General features: G+C 36.3%; 1 long non-coding RNA gene across 1 annotated transcript; it reads left to right on the top strand.

Moving 5' to 3' along the window:
* Nucleotides 1-2079: 2079 nt before the first annotated feature.
* LOC126968256 (uncharacterized) lies at nt 2080-4967 on the top strand. Its single transcript, XR_007730177.1, has 3 exons — nt 2080-2616; nt 3721-3794; nt 4048-4967. It is a non-coding gene; the product is annotated as an uncharacterized LOC126968256 (long non-coding RNA).
* Nucleotides 4968-14470: the final 9503 nt, after the last annotated feature.

The following is a 14470-nucleotide window of genomic DNA, read 5'->3' as shown; positions in this document are numbered from 1 at the left end:
AAAAATGAATTGCTGTTCGTTAGTCTCGCTAAAACTCGAGAACGGCTGGACCGATTTGGCTAATATTGGTCTTGAATTATTTGTGGAAGTTCAGAGAAGGTTTAAAAGGTGAATAAATATGAAAATGTTCGGAATTAAATAAAAACAACAATTTTGTTTTTCCTTTGATGTGTCCCCGGTCCTTCAGAATTCAAATTGAAACAATAGCTTAAAATTAATAACTAAGTAATTAGAATCCTTGTATCTTTCTTACTTTCTCAGGAGGTAAAAAACAAATTCATTTTAGCTACGTATAGTTGGTAGATTAACTACAGTTGTTAACTATGATGGCAATACAGCGTTTGCTGGGTCAGCTAGTATGAAATAATTATTTGTATGTAGACAAAAAACTAAATGATCACTGAATTTTTAAAAAGTAGCTCATTTAATAAGAATGCAAAGCTTGGGAAAACGATTACATAATTTGAGAACAGTTATTATATTACTGCGCTTTGAGATAACTCTTCTCAGAAGGACCGACATTTGAGCTTAGGTACGTTTGAGGACTAAAAACGCCAAAAATACATACAACTTTTACTTAGGGCCGCAACTTTATTTCATAACAGAACAACAGAAAATTATTTTTTGCAGTTTTTACTTGTGTTATCACTTATGACCGCATTTCAGGCAAAACTTCATAAGTTTAGGTCAGTGTTTTCATTTACTACGTAATATTAAAATATTAATATTGTAATGATTTTTTAATGGCTGTGGCCTTATCCCGTCACTGGCTGAGCTGCCACAAAGAGCGTGGCGCACATGCCCGTCTTAAGCCGCCGCGCGTTACCGACGCCAATTTCAACGGGCTCGTGTTACAATAAAATTTATTGCTTTTGAAGTGTTTCGGCTTGTTTATGAAAACGAATGTCAATGCTTTTGTTATTAAACAAACTAGCGCTTTGTTAGATTACATAAACAATAGATACTGCGTAATTTAAACAAATTTCGTTTAACTTGATACAAGCCGCATGCATTTGCTACGTAGGAATATTTTTAAAACCCTAATATTGCGAGTTAGCAATGCTTTATGCATTGGTATTGTATTCATGAGAAGGCGGTAGTAGTATTGGTAGTATTATCGGTCGAATTGCTTTTGCTACTCTATTGTTGCAAATTACAATTTGTGGCACCCCACGAAACTATGAATTTAAGATCTTATTGGGAATGTTACACACAATAAGGAGCCCTAAGTGAGAATGATCAAGACGAAGCGTAGTCAACTTCGATTTTGTCAATCACCCAGGAATTATCAGCTGTTAGTGAAATCAAAATCTTTCTTCTGTCAGACCTAAGTGATACAAAATGTATTTATTTAATTTTGGGTAATTTATAAATGAATAATTTAATACCTACATATACGACATTAGAACATAATATTGTGCAGCACGTTTTATTTCCCTGTCCCGCATAATATACTTTCTCGCTTGACGCGTTGTTGGTTGGGTGAAGTCCTGTGAATTCGTCTTCAGCGGGTTTTTCTGTATCTATGACACGTACCAATTCCTACATAACAGAAGATGAAGAGTTGTGTCGTGTCGTGAGGCAGATTTAACATTGAACTGACAAAATATGCCGTGGTAAGTATTAATATAAGTATCTCTTCCTATATAATGTGGTTGTAGTCAAAATATTTAAAAGTATCTTTTTTTTATGGAATAGGAGGACAAACGAGTGTACGGGTGTACACTCGTTTGTCCTCGAGTTTGTCCTGGTGTTAAGTGATCACCGCCGCCTACATTCTCTTGCAACACCAGAGGAATCACAAGAGCTGTGCCGGTCTTTAAGGAAGGTGTACGCGTATCTTCCCATTTAGTTTACGTTCCTTGAAATCTCTCATTCAGTATTCATGTTTATAATATTTAAGGGACATTATGTATTACTAGGTCCTGTCTACGATGTTGTCCGCGTGGACGCTATAACGTAGCCAACCATGTTTAGTTTTTAAGGACGCGTTTACGAATCCGACGAAAATAAGCTATTTTTCGGTTGAGTTTGTGATGAAATGAAACAAAATCTAACAAAACTAAAACTTGCGACAAATTGATTACTTCTTTATATTCAAATAGCGAGGTATTTTTGGTTTGAAATTCTGATAATTTATGTCGTAAAAACGATTATACCATGACCTCTTCACACAAAATTGACGAAATGGGGCTTCATTCAGGATCAGTTTACTGCTGCTACTTACATAATTTTGTCTTTTAAAAAATACGTAAGGAACGCAGATGTAATATTTTCAAAAGCACCAGAGAAATATTAATGAATATGTTATGAATAATCTCAGAAAAAAATAAAAACGAATTGTCTAAAATTCGCATATTTTTTCTGATAAGCATGAGTCTTAACGTGTGGTAATAAGGGTTATTTTATTTTGTCAGTCTGAACGCTTGGCATAGAAATGTTTATCGATACAATGCCAGTCCGCGCTCGGCCGCCGTCGTGAGTGGATACTGTGTCGGTTGTAAGCAGCAGCTCGTGCTCGGAAAGATCGCTGTACGAACATAAATACTTTTTATTAGCTCCGCAATACTGTCTTTGATACTTTACGTATTTTGTACGCAGTGGCAACTTGACAAGGTAAGATTTATAAAAATTATGTTTCTGTATTTTTTGATTTTTATGTTCATCTCTAAATAATTATAAGGTCTAAATCGAAATCCAAGATGGCGCCTATGAAATTTGCCAACTTCTCTGTATGGGTGTCAATTTCATGGTTTTCGGGGTCGACAATACCGAATACCGGGTCTAAAACGAAATCCAAGATGACGCCTATGAAATTTACCAACTTCTCTTCATGGGTGTCATTTTCATGGTTTTCGGGGTCAACAATAACGAATATTGGGTCTAAAACGAAATCCAAGATGGCGCCTATGAAATTTACCAACTTCTCTTCATGGGTGTCATTTTCATGGTTTTCGGGGTCAACAATAACGAATATCGGGTCTAAAACGAAATCCAAGATGGCGCCTATGAAATTTACCAACTTCTCTTCATGGGTGTCATTTTCATGGTTTTCGGGGTCAGCAATAACGAATATCGGGTCTAAAACGAAATCCAAGATGGCGTTTATGAAATTTACCAACTTCTCTTCATGGGTGTCATTTTCATGGTTTTCGGGGTCAACAATAACGAATATCGGGTCTAAAACGAAATCCAAGATGGCCCCTATGAAATTTACCAACTTCTCTTCATGGGTGGCATTTTCATGGTTTTCGGGGTCAGCAATAACGAATATCGGGTCTAAAACGAAATCCAAGATGGCGTCTATGAAATTTACCAACTTCTCTTCATGGGTGTCATTTTCATGGTTTTCGGGGTCAACAATAACGAATATCGGGTCTTAAACGAAATCCAAGATGGCGGCTATGAAATTTACCAACTTCTCTTCATGGGTGTCATTTTCATGGTTTTCGGGGTCAACAATAACGAATATCGGGTCTTAAACGAAATCCAAGATGACGGCTATGAAATTTACCAACTTCTCTTCATGGGTGTCATTTTCATGGTTTTCGGGGACAGCAATAAAGATTATCGGGTCAAAATCCAAGTTGATGAATCCAAGATGAAATTAATATGAGTCACCCAATATTTAATTTTATACTGGTTAGATCTTGGGATTAATAGATAATGAAGTGACCAAAAGGTTGACTTCAGTGACTATTATTTGAATTATTGTTTTAGATGCCAAAGCCGAAAACCTTTGGGAAATGCTCTCGTAAAAGTCTGCGCGCAAATAGACTTAACTTAAAAAAGAGGTTAGTATTATAGTAAATACATGTTTAATGTAATTGTGATTAGAGTTTATAATTGTAGGATATTTTACACATGATTCATGGAGGTAGCTGCGATACTCGTTATAAACTCTAAGAACATCGGGAAAGATATGAACAAACGCATAGTAGTACTTCTGAAGAAATCAATTTGGAAACGTCTTTTGTAAAATGATTTTATATTGATGTTATATAAAAAATAAAAAATAAAGTACTCATATCTTTTTTTTGCTTTTAGAGCACAAACAATGAAGAAACCGAACCGTTCCAAGTTTCAGGAAGAAGGGTCATAGAATTAGGCTATTTTATGAAACAGCTTCAAGAAATCGAAAGCCATAGTTCTATGTTTAATTGCAATTTAAGCACTGTTGAACTTTTAAAGGAAAAAAGGACTGGGCTTATCTCAACTTTTTATTTGAAGTGCCAAATGTGTGGCTCTAAATTTGTATTGAAATCGTCTAATTGTTTGGAAAACAAAATGGATGTGAATGAGGAAATTGTTGCAGGTATAATGAGTATTGGTGCCGGAGTTACTCAGCTAAATACAGTTCTTTGCTATATAAATATACCACCTATGTCGATACGATTGTATCAAACTAAACATGACATTTGTCAATGGTGGAAAAAAACTGCCCAGCACTGTATGGCTAAGGCTGGCGAGGAAGAAAAAAGACATGCTCTTTGTATTGGAAACATTAATGATACCGGAATACCAATGATCGCTGTATTGGGTGATGCTTGTTGGTCCAAACGTTCATATGGATCTAACTACAGTCCGTCGTCTGGAGTTGGTGCAATTGTCGGAGTTCATTCAAAGAAAGTTCTCTACTACGGAGTGAAAAATAAGATGTGCAACATCTGTTCACGAGCTATTGCGAAAGGAACTAAAGCACCAATACATAATTGCTTAAAAAATTTTCAAGGTCCTTCTACTGCAATGGAAGCAGGTATTATAACAGAAGGGTTCAAAAAATCAATTGAAAGTCATGGACTCATTTACAACCAGTACGTCGCAGATGGTGATTCCAGTACATATACTAGTATTCGAAATGCAAGGCCATATGATAATGTTACAGTAGGTAAAATTGAATGCAAGAATCATTTGCTTAGAAACTACTGCAAGGGCCTTCTTACGATAGCAAATAACACTACTTACCACTTAAGGGCCCGAAAAATAATTAAAGAAAAATATTTACGGATTCGCTGGGGTATCGATAGTAGCGTTAAATATTGGACAAGTAAAAATAATATTACATTTGAGGAAAAAGTAAAAAATATAAAAAGTGATATTGTTAATGGTCCATACCATATATTTGGTGATCATTCAAAATGTGCCTCATATTTTTGCACAGATCACGTGAAAAAATGTAGTGAAAATATAGTGCCAGAAATGTCAGCATACGGGGTTTTTCAAAAAGTTGAAGATTTAGCCCATCGACTATCTTTTCATGCGTACAGTTTTGTGTACAACAAAACAAATAACACCGTGGAAAGTTTCAATGCAAGAGTTGCAAAGTTTGTCGGGGGCAAAATAGTAAATTTCTTATCTCGCTCGTTGTGCCGTAGCCGTCGTCTCATACAATACAGGTGTCCTACAGTCAGCGGTACACAAATATATTTTTAACACAGACGCCAACTTAGAAATAATTAGGTTAGAAGAAATGCGACGAAATAGAAATAGGATAAGAATGGAAAGAAACGTTAGAAAGAAAAAAAATGTCAGGCCAACAATTTGTAAAAAAAGATCAGTATTATGGTTGCGAAAAAGTTGATATGGATGAAGAACAATTTAAAGAAGCCAAAGAAAACTTTTTGAAGACACTGGAACTGTCAGAAGGAGAAAGGAGCAACCTTGAAAATGACACAATTTTACAAAGTGGAAGTCCATTATGGTTGGAAAAGCGAAGGAAGCTCTTGACCGCGTCATAGTTTGCTACAGTATGCAAAAGGCGTCCAACGACTGAGTGCGGTCCTGTGGTCAAACAAATTCTTTATGGTAAAGACCTCAGCAATGTACCATCAATCAAACATGGCAAAACGAACGAACAAACGGCGATCAGAGAGTTAGAAAGGGTGTTAAATACGAATATAGAACAGTGCGGATTATTCGTAGACCTAGAATTTCCGTTTCTAGGAGCGAGCCCTGATGGAAAATGCGGTCTTGGTATCATCAAAATAAAATGTCCATCTTCGGCCTATGGAATGGAACCAGACGACGCAATTTTACAAAAAAAAGTTACCTTTTGGTTGCCAATTAATAATCACTTCAAAATTAATAAAAAACATAAATGGTATTATCAAGGGCAGCTGCGTATTACTGGGCAAGACATATGCGTGTTTGCTATTTGGACGGGCCCTGGTAAAATAAAATATGAATTTATCGGGAAAGACCCACAATTTTGGAAGGAGAAAATGGAAAACTTTCTAATACGTTTCTACAAAAATTGTCTCCTTCCAGAATTGATTGACTCAAGACAGGCAAGAAATATGAAGTTACGGGTTCATTCCTCACATGTATCGTAAAAATATTTTTTTTGGTTTTCTTTTACTGCCTAAAACTTTGTTCAATCACCAAAGTCTCACAGATTAGATCTGTTCATAATAATTATCAAAAATCGTTCATAGACCTGAATTAAATTTTAAAAGAGACTTATCCAACGATAGCCCCACTCGCTGAATCATTTTTCATCGACTATTCAGCATAAGGGTGGTGACCCTATCATTACAATGCTTAAAATAAAGGTAATTCCGCATAAAAAAATAAAAATTCTAATAAAAAAGGGCTAATTTCACCGTTCAATATCTCCAATATTTTCATAATAACACTTTAATATCAAATCATTCACAAATCTTAATTTAATTTTAAAAGATCTTTCAAACTATACACTACATATGAAAATATATTTGATGTAAATATATTTAAAATTATATCTAAAAGGCCTAAGGGTTCAAAACCCCCTCCCTTAGAAAATTGAAATAAAACGAATTTAATTTTAATTAACTAAGAGTTGATTAATTAACGAAGCATACAAGATTCTATAAACGATACGTCACTCGAACGGTTGTGTCAGTTGGAAAGTGCGCTCGCACGGAACGCAAGAGGTCGCGAGTTGAAGTCGCGCATCGTTCATAAAATTTTGTTTTCAGTTAAAATTACAGTCAAAATTATAATTTATTCACAAAATTTAAATTTTATTTTAAAAGATGTATCAAACAATATCCCACATGCCAAATAAATTTTGAATTCCCTCTTTTACTTGAGGATTGATATCATATCTTAGAAAAATAAATATACCCAACAAAGTATCATTTATTTATTGTATAAATTTACTACTATTCAAATATCTCATATACCTATACCTCAAAATGTAAGTCTCCAATATTTTTATCATCCCCACTGCTAAGGTGTCCTTAGGTGGTAAGCCACGTCCAAATCATCAGACTACACAAAAAATACAAATATTTACGTACTAAAAGAAAACATAAAAGTAATCTGTGAATAAAATTCAAACTTGCTAAAGTATCAAATTCATTTGATTCCCGCAAGTAACTTTAAGGACGTATATGTGTTTGAGCGGTGTCAGTGTAGTAGTGCGATTCGATACCTGTCTGTTTTGAGAACGCGTCCTTAAACATAAAAAATATACTTATTTGCAGTTTTAAATTTTAATAGTATTACTTAACATAAATACGTACGTCAGTATCTATTTGTTAAAAGACTAAACGTGGGACAGTTTGTTCAAACGGTAAAATTTTACTTAGAGAATTTTGATACCAACTTCTAAACGATAAGCCCAATCTGAATAATTTAATTGTTTAATTTACACATATGTCAATACATTGTAAATACATGGCGTCCCAAAGTTATGGGACATGAAGGGAAAGTACATTAAATATCGTAGATAGGGTATTTTACTAAAAGAAGACTTTATGTTATTTTTAAAAGTTAGTAATTCTGCATTCAAAGATTTTCTAAAAAATACTTGCCTCGTCTGGGAATCGAACCGAATCAAATGTTAAAAAAATAACACTCCTACTTCTATGATGCCAATCGAAAGAATAGCAAAAAACTAATAACTCTTCCTAAGTAACATAGTACTTTAAAAGAAAGGAACAACGTAAAATGTTTGAGAAAACTTTAAAGAAAGTTATTAATTGCTGACAACGACGTTCGAAAAGTAGCGATATTACCATAGATAACATTGATTAGTCGTGAATAAGTACTCACGTCATAAAATACTTTATAGCATAGTTTTCCTTAATGTAAGTGGACGTGTAAATCTAATGATAAAACTTAGTATCTCAATAAGCCCTCTGTAAGCTAAGACAAGAGGGATCACATTTTGAGCATTTAATTAATTTAATTTACAAAAAAATACCCACTTGATGGACTACTTTCCTTTAAAATACTATTTATTTACAAACTTGAATACAGGTAGCAAACATTGTTCCAATTTAGGTAAGGATCTCTAATTTTTATAAAAATACTAGCTGCCCCGATAGACGTTGTTCTGTAGATAATGAAAAAAAACTGCATTATAGGAATTTGCAAATATTTCAAAACATCAATTATTATTTCGTTAAAAATGCTCCCTGTTGTTAACTATAATGAAATTAATAACATCATCAGAAAAAGTTTCTTACCTCAATTATCATTATATTTGTAAGTCTGCAAGCGAACGGTAATGCCTTTTCATTAATAAACAACTTATTTTGTTATTTGCTCTGAATCTACAGGAACATACCAATCATAATATCTATTACTGACCTTTTTTCTATAAAGTTTTCGGTTAAGCTGTCATTTTAGTGTAACTCAAAGAGGATGTAAGTACTAGATAATAAGCCAAGTCCAAGAAGATATATATTCACGAGCCAATAAATAATTTTAAAGTATCTGTTCTTCTAATACTTCTCTTCTTCTTCTAGTACTTACGTGTTTGTCCACTCTGGACTATGCTAGCGATAAAATCTATGAAATTTTGTATTATAATTTTTTATAAAATACTAGCTGCCCCGACAGACGTTGTTCTGTAGATAATAAAAAAAATACTGTTTTATAGGAATTTGCCAATAAAATTTCAAAACATCAAGAATTATTTCGTAAAAAATGCTCCCTGTTGTTATAATGAAATTGGTTCACAGCGTAACTGTCAAACCGTGCGTCACTAAATTCTCTCATAGAAAATATGTCCATACTAAAATAATTATGGGTCCTAAATCGAAATAAAAACTATGCGATCTCTGAATTTGGACCAAACTGCACTCCATGAAGTAATCCCCATTAAACCCGTTCATTAGTTTAGGAGTCCATCGCGGACAAACAACGTGTCACGTAATTTATATATATTAAGATAATAAAGGCTATGTGCTTAGATTAAGGATTGGTCTCCGCTGCGATCCAACGAGATACCGCAGGCGTAGTCGCAAAGTGCGGCAACTAATACTACTAGAAATAAGAAAGACACTGGGATCACATATTATAAGTATTTTGAATTTTATTAATTTCAATGCAAAATAACACGAAGCGTATGTTACAAAATATGAAAGATGCCATTGAGTGTCAAGATGCCACACACACAAGCATCAGTTCTTAGGTAGTGCGGTATCTAGTTCGAGCGCAGCGGAGATCAATCCATAATCTAAGACTATATAATTATATTTTCTTGGTACTCGGTAACTTGTATTAATTGATATTATTGGTTGTAGGTACAGCTACAAGATCAAGTATTCTAATGGCGAATAAACTTTAAAAATCAGTCGAATAGTTTTTAGTTAAATCTTAACAATCAAATTAAATACAAATCTTTCTTCTTTATATATTTACTATCTAAATGCTAGCATCTAAGGGAATTGAATTTGTAAGCCGAAATACAGTACATACTAAACTTTTTATTTGTTTTAATATTTTTGTTTTATTGTTATATATTGTATTTGTTTATTAATTAGTTTAAGTAATTTTTGTGAAACAAATAAAATTATTATCATATTAAAAAAATTGTCCTGATTAAATTGTTCTGTTGAATTATTTTACATTAAACTTTCCAGGCTCAATCACCCATGCGTCAATTATTTTTCCACATTGGTATATAATAAATCCGTAAAATATAGTATTTTTTTGTAAAAACGGATTTATCAAAAATGTAAAGTTGCTTATAAATAAACGTGTCTTCTATCCTGCAAGTAATTTTATTTTACTGACATCTAGTGAGGAGTAGTGGAACTTGCTTAACTACCTATGGTGACAAGCACTAGATGGCAATACTGGACGTAAAACTAGAAAGAAAATATAATATCTAAGAATGATATTATAATATTATGTTAACTAGCTGACCCGACAGACGTTGTTCTGTTCATTTGAAATGAAACAATAACGTATTTCATAATATTTGGTTCATTCATCCACATAATATTATGTATTATAGCCCCCGCAAGCCCCGTTGTTTTTTATGGTGATCACCGCCGCCGACATTCTCTTGCAACACGCAAGGAATCACAGAAGCGTTGCCGGCCCTTTAAGGAATGCGATTCGTCCCGGTAATACCGCACAAGGAAGCTCATTCCACAGCTTTGTGCCCTGTGGAAGAAAGTTCCTTGAACTGTGGAGAAACGCCACACGTGTCGTGCGAAGGTGGAATTCGGTGAAATAGCTCTTGGGAATACTCCCCGTGATAAAAGCGATAAAAACACACACAAAAAAGCAACGTCTGTTCGCAACGACAGGTGATTCAGCTATTCATAGAGCACTGGGTCACCAACAATTCTAGCAGCTCTGCGTTGCACGCGGTCAAATGGTTCGAGCTGATACTGGGGTGCTCCAGAACAGAGATGACAGCAATACTCCATAATATGTTGCCGGACTTGCGCTTTATAGAGCGCTAGAATGTGGGCGCCGGCTTGAACTATTGTGGGTGGAATTTCGTAAAATCTTAGCTGACGTCTAAACGGCGAAAGGAATATTTGGACAAAATTTCAGGTCTCTACGCCATAGGGTTCCAGAGATTATGATATATTAGATTACCACCTGGTAATCATCATCAGCCGGAAGGCGTCCACTGCGGGACAAAGGCCTCCCCCAAAGATTTCCACGACGATCGGTCCTGCGCTGCCCTCATCCAACGTATTTCGGCGATCTTGACCAGATCTATGGTCCATTTTGTGGAGGGCCTACCAACACTGCGTCTTCCGGTACGTGGTCGCCATTCGAGGACTTTACTGCCCCAACGGCCATATGTCGAACTACGTGCCCTGCCCACTGCCACTTCAGTTTCGCAATCGTTTGGATAATGTCGGTTACTTTGGTTCCCCTATGGATCTCCTCATTTTTGATTCGATCTCGCAGGGAAACTTCGAGCATAACCCTCTCCATTGCCCTCTGAGCGACCATGAGCTTTATCATAGTAAGTCATCACTGGCAGCACACACTGGTTAAAAACCTTCGTTTTCAGACACTGCGGTATTTGGGACGAGAAGATTTTACGGAGCTTCCCGAACGCTGCCCATCCGAGTTGGATTGGACCTGCCTTACTGGATTGTTTGTCCAAGATAGACGTACTCGTCGGCAATTTGGAGAGTACAGTTCCCATTTGTTATGGGAGTAGGTGCGACATGGACATTTGACATGATCTTCATCTTGTCCATGTTCATTTTGAGACCTACTCCTTGGGAAGCTGTATTGAGGCCATCGAGCATATGGCTTAAGTCCTCCATGGTCTCTGCCATGATTACGATATCGTCTGCGAATCGAAGGTGAGTGATGTATGCGCCGTTGATGATTGTTTGACATCTTCCAACGCAGCGGTGAACAGCTTGGGCGATATGACATGCCTTGTCTGACTCCCTGCTGTAGTCGTATAGGCTTCGAGATCTGATCCTGGAGATGGACTGACATGGTGGCGTTTCTATACAAACACTTCAAAGCTTCGATATATCGGTAATCAATGTGGCACCTCTGGAGAGACTGAAGCACCGCCCAGGTCTCGATTGAATCAAAGGCTTTCTCATAGTCCACGAAGCGCCAAGCATAGCGGTTGGTTATACTCCTCTGTCTTCTGTATAACCTGCCGCAGCGTATGTATGTGGTCTATGGTGCTAAAGCCTTCTCGGAATCCGGCTTGTTCGGGAGGCTGGAAGTCGTCGAACCTGCGCACAAGACGATTCGTGATAACCCTAGAAAACAGCTTATATACATGACTCAGAAGTGATATGGGCTATAGATTCTTCAAAAGCATTTTATCGCCCTATTTGAAGAACAGCACCACTATACTTCTGTGCCATGCTTGCGGCATTTTGCCCTCGATGACGGAATTACATAGTTTCTGGAGGATCTTAAATATAGGGGTACCACCGGCTCTCAGAAGCTCAGCTGAAATTCCATCATCACCCGGCGCCTTGTTGTTTTTAAGCTGGGCCATACTAATCTCGTACAGGCTGACGTCTGGGATATCTTTGGTATAGTGTCGGGTTAATCTGGATCTTGTGTCTTCAGCCTTGTTGGTAACAGGTGTCCGTGCGGTCGTGTATAACTGTCAAAAGAACTTCTCGACATCCTTCAAAAGTTCGGGTTTGGACGAAACGACCCTGCCGTCACTGGTCTTCAGCTTTGTCAGTTGGTTCTACCCGATAGACAAATCTCGTGCGAATACTTTTGAGCCTTTGTTACGCTCTATGGCCTTCTTAACGAAAGATGCTGCTACCCATCCTCCGGTGTTTGTATCCCTTAGTCGCCTCTTACGACACCCTCGGGAGGAGATGGGGTGGTGCTATTCTGGTGCGACACCACTCGCACATTCTATTATATGTATATAGTGTATTATTCTAGATTATTTCCTTAATAAATGATTACTTATCTCAAAAGAAACAAATAGGTATTTCCAGTTTAGACTTTACGACTATGTAACAGGAAAATATAACAAAGGCGTTTTTAGTGAATTTTTATTTCATTCATAACGAGGCACTTTAACGAAAGATAAAAACGAAGAATACATTTACATACATACATAAAATTTACATAGTTTATTACGAATCTTACATCAACACCTAAAACAATAATGCATGGACCAATATTAATCCCCGGAATCGTGGGTCCAATTGAACCCTGCAAAAGCACTTCTTGCCAAATATAGAGCCTTACAAATAAACAGGGTATAAAGTTATAACTGAGAATAAATCATGTATATGCAAAGTGTTGACTAATGTCAATATAAATAATTCCGAATGTCAAGCAGCCTTGCAAATAAACGCGGGAAACATTATTATTACGTCCAAATAAACTAATCATAAGCAAAAGGTCTATTCGTAAACATTTTGCATATTCTTGGTTTATTCTCAGTTATATCTTTATACCAATTTTATTTGTAAGGCCGTAAGTGTTTATTTCGAAATATAAGATTCTTTAAAAACCCTGTTTTAATACGATACGGACCGGTTCAGGTTGTAATCTAAAGTATCTAATTTAAGAAATTTATAGGTTTTGATTTCTCTAAATGGGTGCAAATTGACCCGCATGTTGCTAAAAATAGTGATTCTGGTTTAATGTAGTGGGATAGTGGGCTATAAATAAAATTATAGTATTACGATTAAGTGCAAATAAAGATTACATTTTAACTATAAGGGATTTCCACATATAATTGACTCAACACGATATCTCTGGAATCATAAGGCGTAGAGACTTGAAATTTGGTAGGAATATTCCTTTCGCCGAGTAAAGGTTAGCTGCTAACGGGTTTTACGAAATTCCATCCTCAAGAGTTTTTTTTTATTATTAACAGAACGTCGTCTGTCGGGTCAACTAGTAATGCATAAAAGGGATTCTATGTTATATAAGAAAATTCTAAATAACTTTAGACAGGTATAAAGAATTGAAGATAATTTTTATGGATAGTGAGCTTAAACACCTTAGAATTTACTTCAATATGGCCAAGTATTGGTGCAGATTTAGTCACAATATTGTAATTATATCTATATAATATTGTAATTGTTACAAAAACTCTTGAAGGACAGGAACTATCCATCATCTGACTGCGCGTAGACTGCGACGACCAGCTGCTTGAGCACATCCAAATGGCTACAGACTCCGTGTTGGAGCAGATTTGTGTCCCTACTGCAGAGATCGTGTTTCGTCTAAACATATGGTCTGACACAACTGCTTATTGCGCCAACGCAAATATCAAATGTGGAAGATCATACACCTTGAATTTTGGACCTTTTGTTGACCTCACAGCCGGACGGCTACTTAATCTCCTTTGACACGGCTTTTTAGACTGTCGCCGCGTGTGTTCAGCAGAGTGGGAGGAGATTTTTTTTATAAAAATATGGGACGAGACGAGTAGGACGTTCAGCTGATGGTAACTGATACGCCCTACCCATTAAAATGCAGTGCCGCTCAGGATTCTTGAAAAACCCCAAAATTTCTGAGCGGCAATACAATTGCGCTCGTCACCTTGAGACATAAGGTGTTAAGTCTCATTTGACCAGTAAATTCACTAGCTACGACGTCCTTCAGACCGAAACACAGTAATGCTTACACATAACTGCTTCACGCCAGAAATAGGCGCCGTTGTGATACCCATAATCTAGCCGGCTTCCTGTGCAAAGGAGCCTTCCACCGGTAAAGAGATGCGGTATTTCTTTACTTCCTAACCGTGGAGGCAATTTTGTTTTTT

Source organism: Leptidea sinapis, chromosome 15 (assembly GCF_905404315.1).
Source record: "Leptidea sinapis chromosome 15, ilLepSina1.1, whole genome shotgun sequence".
NCBI lineage: Eukaryota > Metazoa > Arthropoda > Insecta > Lepidoptera > Pieridae > Leptidea > Leptidea sinapis.
Note: the sequence above shows the minus strand (reverse complement) of the source record. Positions and strands in the feature narration are given on the sequence as shown.